At 26.8% G+C, this 13,966-nt stretch overlaps 1 protein-coding gene across 1 annotated transcript in view; it reads right to left on the reverse strand.

Moving 5' to 3' along the window:
• Nucleotides 1-13,966, reverse strand: part of LOC119680203 (DNA-binding protein D-ETS-4) — a 47,986-nt gene that overhangs the window by 33,137 nt on the left and 883 nt on the right. The gene's annotated exons all lie outside the window — the stretch shown is intronic.

Here is a 13,966-nt window from a genome sequence, read left to right on the forward strand (position 1 = left end):
ACTTTTAGTTTTTCCAATATTGAAAAATAGAAATATTGATTTATGCAAATAAAAATTAATAATAAATTGAAATTAAAAATAGAAAAATACATATTAAATAAAATAAATGCAGCAGTCATGTTATGCTGCTTGCAACTTGTCAGCCTTGAATATGACAAATGTGCAAATAATTGAACTGGCAATCAAATTCATTTAGAGCCTTTCATATCTTAACATTGTTATTAGTTAAAACAATTTTCTATATACTTCATTTTAAATATCTATAAATCTAAGTTATATTATAGCAAGACTCAGAGTCTCAGATGCTCAGAGTCAAACTAGATACTCGGTTACAACGTGTCGTCTATATCTCCACAGGTGTTTACCATTTTTTACTACAAGTTTATTTAAGCCAACAATATGACTGACGTATTTAAATGCAATTAATTTTTTACTTCGTTTTTGGTTTGGTCTCCATTAAGTACCAAAAACCTGACACGTTTCTATGTAATCTACAGTAATCGCATTGAAACAATGACTTAAGTTACAACGTGTTCACTGCATGTTGCTTAATTAGTGCTACAATAAAGCATACACTGAGTTCAGATAACTATTGCAGATTGTCGTGGTAGCATTTGCGTGGGTTAAACGCTACCATTCAAGTTTTTTACTTAATTTCATATGCTTTGTTTATTTACAAATCCTACTAGAATAAAAAATTAATATTATTAAATAAAACCCATAAATCGTGACCCGTTAAGTAGCAGTTATGCAAGCTAGAACTTATGTTGACAATTTTATCTATTGCCTTGCAGATACTTTATAAGTAACTAGAATTGTGTTTCGACCTTGTTTAATTACAATAAAAGCGCATAGAAGCAACAAATAAAAAAAAATAGAATCTGATATGCATAATGAGAAAATTCTCAATTCATATTGTCGGTTAATACTCGTAACAACTGCAAGAAAAGCAATTAAGTAAATCTTAAGTATGTTTTAATTAATTAATTCTTTTATTAAATATTCATAAGTAATTAATGCAACATGATTTTAACTAAAAGTCTTATCATTTGCTTTAAATATGATATTCATTCTGCTAAGCTATAAAATCTATTTTGATCTACAATGTTTGTTTTAATTTTAAATTAATTCTGTACTTAACTATTGTGTAGTATAACTTAAAGATATGTACTTGTTTATGCAAATAAACTTTAAGTAGTGCAGTATCTTGCATAAAACCCGGATCTCAAAGCTTTTAGAGTCTTTTTATTACATGAGAAATTATAATTATCACACTAATTGACTCAACAGCTTATTCAAAATCTTTATAGCCATTAGTCAATATGTAACAGTTTTTGGTTTAATTAATATTAATTAATATTAAGTTGCTATAAATCAATGTAGACTTCTGCATTAAGTATATCAATCACAATTAAGTATATTGTATGTATTTTGGTTTAAAGCTTATGGTATGGAGTGTTTAACTACGCTTTTAACTATTATAAAATACAATAAGGTAAATAAAATTCACCTTATGTGATAAAAGAAATCAAACTCCTTTCTAAGTTTTCGATCATAATGATATAAATATGATCTTACTGAATTTCTTGGCCATAACAATTCGTTACCGGGTTTCGAACTGTCGCAACATATCTGTCCAAGTGCCTTTGCTGTGTGCTCACCTTCCTTTTCCAGTCTCGTACTTCAAGTTCGTTTAGTGCACTCTTAACTTGATCATTTCATCGCAGACACGGTCTACCTCTTCATCTTCTTTTTCCAAATACTGCTTCAAATACCTTTCTCGCTAAAGCACCGTCATGCATTATCACGATATTACTAAGCCATCAAAACCTCTGGATGCTAATTTGCTAAACCATAAAATATCGTGATTAAACTGGTACAGCTCGCGGTTCACTTGGATGCGGTGAATTTTACGAAGATCTTACGAAGAACTTTTCTCTTAAAAATGCCCACTGTTGCTTCATCATTTTGTGATGACATCCATGTTTCTCTACTATACAACAGCACAGGTAGGATAAGATCCCTGTAGAGCGTAAGTTTTGCTTTTCAAGAGAGAATTTTACTCTACTGCACCCATAGTAGTACCTATTGCTAATGCCGATTCATCGTTTGATCTCCAGCAGGACATCGTTGATGCTCATAACGGTGGTGCCTGTTGAATCCTTGACAGATTAAAAAGTGTGGTCGACAACCACTAGCTCGCTATCTGAGCGACGTTCATTTCGGCCACTAACCAACATATAGGTACTTCGTTATGTCCTAATTCATTACTTAGCCCATTTTTTCAAATTCATTTTCGATAGCAGCAAAGATAGCTGTAACATATGCATATAATTACCTCTAAATATGTAGCATGTAAATATGATCTGAAATACCAATTGGAACAAAAATTAGTGAAACCTAGTTACCGACTGATGCCATCTATATAGAGTTCACATTTATTCTTTAGATGTAATAAAATTTAAACTTTGACGGCATTTAAATATTTTATCTTTCATAAGAATATAGTCATCATTTGATTTCTTATTGTAAATTCGTTCCTTGTTTACAATTTCTTTGAAGTCGATGTTTTAGAGCATTTGTTGAATAATGAAAGAAATTGAAAATCGTTGAATTCTTTCTAAGAAATGGTTTTAGGATAAGAATTATTCATAGCAAAGTTTGCAGCTTTTAAAATAATGGTTTGCTAGTTTGATTATAAGTGGCTGTACAAGTCCTTGAAATGATCCATGTGAAGGATGATCAAAAACTGCATCAATTCCAGAAATTGTAAAAATCTAGGATATGATTTTGGGGGATTATCCAGATTATTTACCAAATGAAAATTTAATAAGAAATTTAGTTATTTTCCTACGTATAGTGACCAATACTTTAAATCAAGCTGTGGGTTCTAGAAAGTAGGATCCACTATGAATGCTGCATTTTCTAACAATGTAACAGGAGCAATATGCGAATAGGCTTTCGTCTATACTTTTGAAAGCTTTAAAAAGTATTTAATGATTTTTATTAATTGATTAATCACTAGGGATGCGATATAGGTCCACCACAAGCATCCTGAATCATAACTTATTGACTAACCGAGCAGTATATGCTACACTTAACAAATGAGTCTATGAATTCGAATTTTTTTATATAATAATAAAGGTATCAACTTAATTAAAAATAAATTTAACTTAATAACAACAAATAAATTTCTTCATCTACTTCGTTTGATTCGGTATTGCATAATATAACTTTTAATTTTGAAAAATTACTCTTTTACACGACTACACGCTAAGATTGTAGGCAAATTCTAGCGAGTCATAAGTCCATGGTTTACAATATTTATCATTTGCTAATAATGTCTATAATAAATTGCTTCACTTTGTCTTAATAACTATTTTGAATACAACGGCAAAGCGACTTGTTTGGGTAACCGCAGGCCTTGCCCTCAGCGAAATGTACAATTGCGTCCATTGATATGCATAACTACTGGAAAAAGGAGTAGATTATGCTGTGATTGACAATTGACCATATCTGGTTTATTATTCCATTCACGCGCCAGCATTTATTCTGAATTACTCGAATAAAAACTAATGAAAAAAAATCGAAATAAACATCAAAAACAAACTTGATTAAACTAAACAGCAAACAAAAAGTAAATATTTTTTTCTTTCTTGCTTTGTTAAAGATATTTTTTGCAGTTTTTTTTAATTTATTTTTTTTTTTTTGAAGTAATGAAAAATGTAAATTATAAACCTCGTCATAAAGACAAGACCCAAGTACACCGCACCCTTTTTCGTAAGCCATTTTAATTTTGATTGATATTTTATTGAAGTTAGAAAAATGTTTAATTTTATAAAAAACGATATATCAATTCATTTATTGTAGCTAAGCAAGTCAATAAAAAAAGATACTCTTAAGAAAAGGAGATTTATTAAATACTCGTACAAACTTAGTGCAGTTAAAACGTTTAAGAAGTAAGTGAATGTATCTAATTGAGTATTTATAAAATCATGGTAATAAATTATAGCTTCGCTCAGACTAGCATTGGCATATTACAATAAATCGATAAATCATAATTTTTCGAAAAAGTTGTTTAAGTTTTATATACGAATGAGATTTTAATAAAAACTTTTTTAATGAATGATAAAAATGCACATGCACAATTTGATTCCATCATTGTTCATTCCTTACAAATGAAGGAATTTTATTACTGAACCATATTTAATTTGCTTCATTTTATAAATAATCACCAAGGTACACTATATCAATAGCTAACTAAACATCTGATAAAGTCCAAACTATTATAGCTATTGTTTAAAACTTGCCAAAATTGATTTTGTTCTGGCGTTGCCACCTGTTTAATTATCAGTTCACCTAGTATATACCATAATGTACTCTTTATATGAGAATGTTGGTAATAATCAATTATTTCTATTAAAAATACAAATACACATCACATACTAATGTACACATCTGTTCTACTACTCAAATGTAGTATCTGATAAAATAACTATTATTTATGAGAAAAAGAAATCACTTACATATTGAAGTTTTTAAAAATTCATGTCAATCTTTTTGTATCAAGAAATCTTCTACTTTCATTCAAAATATTGCAATCAGCAAACTGGACTTAAGCTTCAAATTAATTATTATTGTACTATTTTAATATGGTCATAATAAATGACAATTTGTTGCCATTTAAGCATAGATATTTTCCCCTTCTAAACACTTTTTAAACCATTTCTATTTCCACCTAGATTTTTCTACTTAAGAGAAATGAGTTTAGTACGCATTGCAAGTCACTTGCTTCGAACTTGGCAAAGAAAAATAGATTTTTTTGCAAAATATAAACATTGTTCAGATTTATCAAGTGTCACCATTTCATCACATCAAATCAAATATTTTAAATAATATCAAAAAAATGTGTATTACTTATGAAAAAAATCAATCAAAAATGGCAAATACAAGTTTATGAATGCTTTTTATATTGGAAAACAAGCTACCAACAAATCATACCATTAAGCAGTCTATATAACGAGTCGCGATCAAAAAGTGGTAAAGAACGACGACCAAAGCAGGAGCCAAAGTAGGTCTATGGCCAAGTGTCGGCTTAGGTACGTTCAGCGGCAAGACTCATGCCAGACAGTAGTGCAGTAGTTAAACTGCATGTCTACTGCATCTGCTGCGTCTACTGACAAAACTTAATAAAAATGCACTTTTCCGCAACTGAGAAGATCCAGTAAACAAGTTGAAAAAAAAAAATTAAATGAAGTTAAGAAGCGAAGTGAAAATGTCATTTCGCAGAATTTGCTAATTGTTAGAATCTGAATCTGAAGCTTACTCTTCTGTTAATTGTATCTATCACTTAAAGAAGGTATTTAGCTTACTCAAAGTAGCTGTACGCATATTAAAAATAGCTTTTCCACAAATTAAAGCAATGCATTTCTGCATTGTTGTGGAAAAAAATACAGATTTTTTAGATAAAAGTCTGAAGAAGAAATTAGGTGAATTAATGAATTTAACGTAAAATTATAAAATTATTTTAAAAGAACAAAAAATATACACAAAATGAAAAATCAATAGTTTATATATGTATATTTAAATATATATTTACATATACACAGGTATACGTATTCTAAGGTGTGAGTTCAAGACGTAGATCAGAAATGATTAGTACTTTCTCAGAAGTTCAGGAAAACGATTAACAAATTATAAGTGTAAAGTGGAAAACTTACACGAATCAGTGAATAACTATATTTATTAATTATTAATAAATAAACATTATTTATTACTTTGTTGAACCGCAAATTGATGTTTAAATAAGTTTATAAAACAATAAATAAAAAATAGAATATAATAGAATAAAGAATATATTAATGAATTAAATATTAATTTTATATATTAAATATATTTAAATATGAATTCAAATATATTAGATATATTGAACATAAATACGTATATTAAATATATTGAATATAAGTATAAAAATATATAATATGTAATATATAATATATATGTTGAATTATGTTTTGAGTTAGCGCACTTAAGCACTTATACTCTCTTTTAACTCGAGGTTTCTTTAAAACCCCTCTCTACATCTTGACTAGATTATTGTTTATCACTTCATCAGACTAAGCAATAATTGACCTCAGATCTGCACACCTCCCCGAGGAGCCTGTAACCATTCTGAAATTTGATAACGCGGTGTTGGTAAGTCTGTCAGTTTTCGCAAATAATTTCAGGGCTATATAATATATAATATGTAATATATAATATATATTTTAGTTAGTAAATACATTTAAATACATTAAATAAGTATATTATATTTAAATATATTGATAAATAGTAATTTAAAGATTATTGTTGTAATTATTATTATTATTAGAATGGGACTAGAATGGGAATCTTTGAGATTTTCTTTTAATATCCCTACAAAGAATTTTCTAACCCAGCGATAGTGACCCAGCGACCCAACGATAGGCAGGATATTTATTTTCAACAGAATAAAAGTCAACATTAAAAAAACGCTACTAGAAGTTTTTATTTTCAAAAATTTCGTATGTACGACTCTTTACATCATGTATCTAAGCAAGTATATCTAAGCAAATATATTCAATATAAATAATATATTTAGTTTAAAAATAGTAAATATTATAACTTACTAATACTATTATAAAAAAAAGTTAATATTTTTCGACAAAGGGTTCAACTCCGGAGATGAATATTTGGTGCGAAACATACTCTATATATAATTTGCCAGCTACTTGCACCAATTAATGTAAATAAATATAAAAATAATAAATATTTTATTATTATTTTTATATAATAAATATAAATATATCTCTAGTTGAAAATATATAAAGAAATAGTAATATTTCAAATATTAATATTTGAAATAAAATAATAATATAAACATATAATTAATTGTCTTAACTTTAAATAAAAGGTAATCATAAAAATAATATATTTGTTAACTTAAGCTTTTAGATATATATCAACTTATCTGTATAAGCACTTAGGTAAATTTTTATGTGTCCAAAATTTATTTATTTTGAGATATCTCAACGGTCACCTACTAACATTTTTTTTTTAAAGAAATAATTTGTTTTTATAATTTATTTTATATAAACTAAGCGCGAAGTTCAAAAATTAATTTATTCAAACACTTGTGTATAAATCTATGTATGTCTTAATTGTTATAAAATTCAAGTTATTGTTGACCAAATAAGTTAATTATCGTCACTTTAAATGCTAATCAAAAGCACATGTTTCTTTTGAAATTTTTATTACATAAATTTTGAATTTACTTTTAGTTTCATTTAAAAAGATTGAACCTCTCCAACTGGATTATGATAATAAAATTAAAATTTTTCATAGTAAAAATCACCAGAATCTTCATAAATAAGAATCTTTAACTAATTAAGTGAAGACTTAAGATATTTTAAAAACAATGAAAAGAATTATGTTTTGAGGAGTGAGCTTTTAATCGACGAAATAGTGTTTACTAAGCCAAGGTTAAACATGATATGAAATGTATAGCTTAGAGGAAAACAAAGTTTTATTATTATCACTTCTTCAAAAGAATTTAATTCTAAAAATATAGTTAAAAGAATTATAAATTCTCGTTGTAGTCAGACATAATAATAACTTTTTATATAGTAGTATTAGATATTTTTTTCCCTTCAGTAACTACCTTTATGTGACCCAAGATTATCGAAGACGTAGGTTTAATTAATAATAGATTTGAGCCTATGTAACTCATATGCCTGTAAATTATATTGTGACTATTTTTAAAAGGAAATGCATAAATTTCTTTAGAATCGAAAATATTATTTAAAATACTTCTAATCAGACAAGACAAGTTTTTCTATTTTTTAGGTGAAACACATATTATGCATCGTAAAAATTACTCACTCAATGAAACACTTCAGTCTAGTCATCAGTGTAGTACTTATTCTCTGACTTCTCCTAAGTCATTATATTTTGTTTTTCCAAAGAATTTTAATGAGAATATATCTGCTGATACCGTCATGTAATATTATTTTGTCGTATCCATTTCCCATCATAATGGAAAATCCAGTAGCAGTAATAATTCTGATTTTATTTTAGGATCAGGATATTATAGTAAATCATATAGTAAATCATACCATATGATGGTGTGGCATATGATAGATGGTTGCAATCAATCACAGTGGCTGATCGGCAGATAACTGGATTAATCTTTTCTTAATGAGGAATTTTATATTGTGTGATGAAAATTAATCTCTTTCTAAAGAGTTGTTTCTTCAGTTAGCAAAACCTGGGCAGTGACAGAGAAAGTGTGTAAGTATAAAAGAAAGTACATGTTTATCTTCTATTGACTTTCATTAATATACATAAAAAATTGTTTTTCCGTGGGATTATTCTTTTAAGACCTAAAAGAACCTAAAAATCAACCTAAAAGAACTGTAATTAACTTAGCAGAACGTGAGCGTATTGTAATAGGCACCGTGATTGAAATGTTTCACATATTATGATTGTCTTCCATTCTTAGTTAGCCAGCTGCAGAAATTGGAGAAGGATCTCAATCTGAGTGGTCTCTAGAAATACACATACTACCATAGGGAAATATTTTTAGAAATACAAATGTCAATTAAACTGTGTGCTTTTTATTCTCATTCCCATATCATATGCCATCCCCATACCATATTGCAGTTTAAAAGATGGTATGGAGAGACGGTTTCAGATTCTCTTTTCGTTATAAAAATTGCTTCAAATAAATTTTGGTCTAATTGTTGGTGCCCATTTAGATTATCTGTAATATTGAGTGGATGACAGTCCTGATAGCATTCTTACTTGTAGTAAACATTTAACATATATGAATTTAAAATGCAAACATTTTTAATAAAATGTGAAGAAATCCAATCCACTAAAAACGGTTCAATATCCGACGATATGTGCTCTTGTATAACCAATGCGACATAATTTATAGCTTAGTTATGTATTTATATATTGATTACCACTACATATAAAAAGGGTCCAAACTGGCTTATAGTCAGCCGATTTACATTATAAAGGTAAGGTTAATACATATTTTATTAATAGTAGAGGTTAAAATATAATCTATGTTCGAGTGTTCTGGTGCATATGGCTCAGGAATGAACTGTTCGAAAATATTCGAACATGAAATGGTGTTCCAGCATTTATTACTATACATATTTATATAAAATAAGATCAAAATAAATTAAATATAAATATGCTCTTTTAGTAACTCCAACATTTCAAGTATTTAAAGTGTTTGATCCAAATATTCGAATTCGAGTAAAGTCGAGCTGATCGATTACTTCGAAACAAGAATGAATGGACTTATTAGAATAGTTTATCTGTACTTTAAAGAATTACTGTCTATATGATTATATATTACTATTGTTTTTATTGATATATTTGTATATTATTGTAATGTAAATTTGCATCAATAAAAAAATTTAATAACTTTTATTATCAATTATTTATACTCGTATTAGTATTTTTAAATAAAATTGAACTTTGTTCTTTACAACTTGATTATATCAAGCAGGGGTGGTATGATTTGTAATTAAAATTTTAACTGATAACAATTTAATTCTTTAAAATAATTCATTCAATATTTTTGTTTTTACTTCAAAACTATGCGGATTTGATCAGTTTCTATCACTTTTGCTGATTCATGTTTTTTTCATATATTTGTGAAAAACATTAAAATTTAAATAAAAACCGCAGCTAAACTTAAATCGATATAAGAATATTTTTAAACATTTTATTAAAAATTTTACCCTAAAAAATTAGTCACTCAATTTACTAATAAATTGGATAGGAAGTATTTTTTTAATTGAGATATTGTAAAATTATTGAATGCCCAAGGAGATCAAGTTTTAATCATTCTTTAAAGTCATTGTAAACAGAATCGCGTTACAAATATGGGGTTTCAGTAAAGTGAGTGTAAGCATAGATACTTTTCTTTTAAACAATATCGTAAAGTGATAAACATAATTTATAAAGTGCTGAGAAACTGCACCCATTACTTACGGAATTTAAAATTAAATACCGTTTATATTATCCAACTTTAAAAATATTTATTACTATTACCAGAAAGTATGTAGTTATTTATAATAATACCTTAGGAGATGTTAAAAATATATAATTGGCATGTAATTAAACTTACTCCATATAAACTTACTTGAATTATGTATTAATTTTATTATTATTGTATTAATTATTTATTTATGAATAGATTTTGTAAAAGATTAAAGAAAATGTGTGTTAAACTATTGAGATAATTATTTCATTCAAGCAGTTTTAAATACTTTCTTATCTTTTAATTGCGTTTGAGTCGAAAGAAATAATGAATTAGAATTAATTTTTTTTCTAATACTTGTTTTGAGCTAGTTATTTTTTTTAATGTTAATATACTGTCCAAAATATATTTCAAATTTAATCTCTTGCAAATAAACAATATATTTTTGTTTGTTTTTTATTAATTATGATAGTTTAGTTCATAAAACTAATACTAACATGTATAGATATAGCTCAGGCTACTGAGGCCTTCAGCTATGTGTTATGACAAATTGATACTAAGTGCTTATAATTATGTTGCTGTATAGGACGTTTATACAATATAATACTATAACACATATTCTCATAACAATATATTAGATTATAGTATTGCTTAGCAAGACAAAAAATCGTACGTCCGAACGCAATGTACGTCCAAACGTCTACATGCCTGTCTATACAAAAAAAAAAATTCGTTTTTTTAATCGAATAACGTTTCACATGAAGACTTATTGTGAAAAGAAACTGATAAGTTTAAAAATGGACTGAAGTTAGTTAACTATTTCATGAACTGACCACTCCAGAATTGCTTTTTTACAAATACTATATAAATAAAAATTTATAATTCTCATTAGATTTATTTTTATCTTCAGGGATATATGCTGCATTTAATGTGCTCAATTATGTGTAATTTTAATGAATTTGCTTATGGTTACAGTAGATCGAAGTTAGAACTTGTGGCAATACTCAGAAAGAAAATGTATGTTTGAAGTAAAAATCCGACTTTGATTTCCATCTGATTTTATTGATTTGTTCTCTTATACTTTTATATCGTTTTAAACCCTGTCCACTATAATCGGTGGGTTGCATGAACGTTAAATAAAATTGCAATAAATTTTAAATGACATTAGAATCTACATGTATTATATAGTAGATCTATTGTTTGGATATCTTAGACTATTATATATTTTTTTTTGCGGACATGATCGTTAAGACTGCAGTGTAATAACAACTATTTCTGTTAGAGTATTTTAACTTTTTGCAAACACTTCATACACTTTCCCAAAATACCATAAACAATCTACCATTTGTGGAAAGACCGGATCTCAAGATAATGCATATTATGTAATATATATTAATGTAAATTGAGAAATAAACCTCTTCCTCGAAATTAATCTATATTCAAATTACTTTATATTTATAATAAAAGATTCAAAAATAAAAGTGCTAGGTTAAAGCAATAAAATCTTACAATATATGTAATATTCAAGAATTATAGTTACACTAAGTAGTACCAAAAATAAACATAAGCACTAGTACCGAAATGTGCTGTTAGCTGTAATAGCACTAAAAATGGGTCAAACAGACAAATATCTCCTTATGCTTTTAAATTTCTGAAGAAAACCTTTGTATTAATATTTTTAATTTAAAGTATCTTGAATCTGTCTATATATTATTATATAAATATTGTATGCTTAAGTTCTGTTAGTTTTAAAGTCTGATGTTAGGTCAGTAATAATGATTAATTTAAACATTTATGGTACAAATTATATTATAATATATATAATTATTATATAAAAAGTATTTAATAATAATATAATTAATATTTTATAGTTTATAAAAAATAAAATATTGTTAGTTTATTTGTGTCTAAAAAGTCTTTTCAATTGGTTAGTTATAATCGTACCTCTGGTTTTGTTTTTAGAAAAAAATGCTTTTTATAAAAATAAAATATGGTTTCATTTATAAATTAGTTTCTGATTTGAAGTAATTGCTAATTAACTGTTGAATGATTTAAAAGAACCATTAGATGACTAGCTATCAGTCATCTATTTAGTTCATAAATTATTTGATAAAGAAATTAGTTGCGAATCAGTCAATTACAATAGGCATGGATGAATTAGATTAGCTCCACAAACTTCAGAACATTGTTCATAAAATAATCCAAGTCGTCCATGTTTAAAAAAAAATAGAATTTGATTTGATTGAATTCGAGTTCCATCAATTTTAATTGAAAGACCAGAAAAAGTTCGGGATAACACCATCAACTGAATAACATCACCAGTTGTTATTAGGACTCTAATTTGAAAAATTATAGCAGGGCAACTTAATGTCTAATCATTAAAATATCTTTTTATATATATTATATTGTTGTTGGAATTTTTATATGTGTTTTTTTTAATTAATTAATTTTTATTCTTTTTGTTGTTATATTGTCTGATATTAGCATGAGATAATGCTTATAAACGTTTGATCTTTGTTGGAACAAAAATTGATCCAAATAAAGTTGGGGGCACAATATACATTTAAGTTCTCCGTTTGGGAAAAATTAAATTATTTTATAAACAACTTAATATATTGATATATTGGATTTATTTGAGGCTTAAGTGAATAATCTTTTTTAATTCTTCAATTGGTAAAAATTTAAATTATTCTAGAGAAATGCAATAACTGAAGTAATAGGACAATTTTATGTTTGTTTGTTAATCATGAGGATTTCCTGTTAATATTGCTAACACTATTTGGATAATTACTGCTGGACAATTTATTATTCAATAGTCTTAACAACCCGTTACTGGGTATTCCCAGTTCATCAAGTACGGTTATACATCCTCAACTTGATACGCTAAAGAATCCATTCTCTCGATGCACAGTGTGTCAAAACAGAAATTAGCCGATCAAAATTCGAAAAACTTGGGGCATATGTATTATAGGTAGGTATTTTGGGCACCAAAATTCAACTTCCTATCTATCATAGTTTTTGAGAGAACTAAGAAAATGTAAAAATGGACTATTTTTTATCAAAAATTTGGAGGAGTTCAAGTAGCCCGATTGTGCTCAAATTCGATATAAAAGAAAGGCCAAATTTTCAGAAAAATTTCATGTTAATATCTCTATTGGTGCAGAACATATTGAATTCTGAACGGCTAATTTCTATTTTGGCACACTGTGCGACGTGACCAAGTCAGCGAAACCGCTGGTTGTTAATTCGTTGAACTATAAATATGTCGTCATTAAGCTCGTATAGCACATGGTTTATTCGGATGCAGTAGTAGTCACCAACCCGTAGAGGATCATAGATTATTCGAAGAATTTTTGTAATAACTTTTCTATTTTAGGTAGAATGAAGCTTAAGAAGCAATGCTACTCAGTCTATATAATTAATTTTCTATGCTAATCTACTTAATAAGTCAAATATTTTATTTGGAACTCAATATTTATGTTTAATTTTCATATTTATGTGCAAAAATACTAAGAAAATTTTTAAACTTCTCAGAATATAGCGTTTGGTAAAATATATATTTTCTTTTCCTGAAAATGTGTAACAATATTTTTGTAAAACTTAGAAATAATTATACTTAAATATAATTGAATAACATAAAATGAAAAAAAATATTTTAGTTAATCAAATTTTTTGTGAAATTTATTTGAACTTTTTTAATACATTTTTTTTTTGATAATAGAAAAGGTTATCTGCGCCTGGCTTAGTTTTGGTGTGAAGAGATTAAAACGCGCAACATTTAAAAACAAACTTTTTTTTTGTATAATTTATATAGAAATTAAAACTTAAAAATAATTAAAAGCAATAAATACTATGTATGTGGATGTGTATGGAATAATTGTGAATAATTATGGCAGTTGTTTTGATTAACCTATTTAATATTAATTAATTTTATTATTATGAGTGTGT

The sequence above is a fragment of the Teleopsis dalmanni genome, chromosome 2 (genome assembly GCF_002237135.1).
Source record: "Teleopsis dalmanni isolate 2A chromosome 2, ASM223713v2, whole genome shotgun sequence".
In the NCBI taxonomy this organism is placed as follows: Eukaryota; Metazoa; Arthropoda; class Insecta; order Diptera; family Diopsidae; genus Teleopsis; species Teleopsis dalmanni.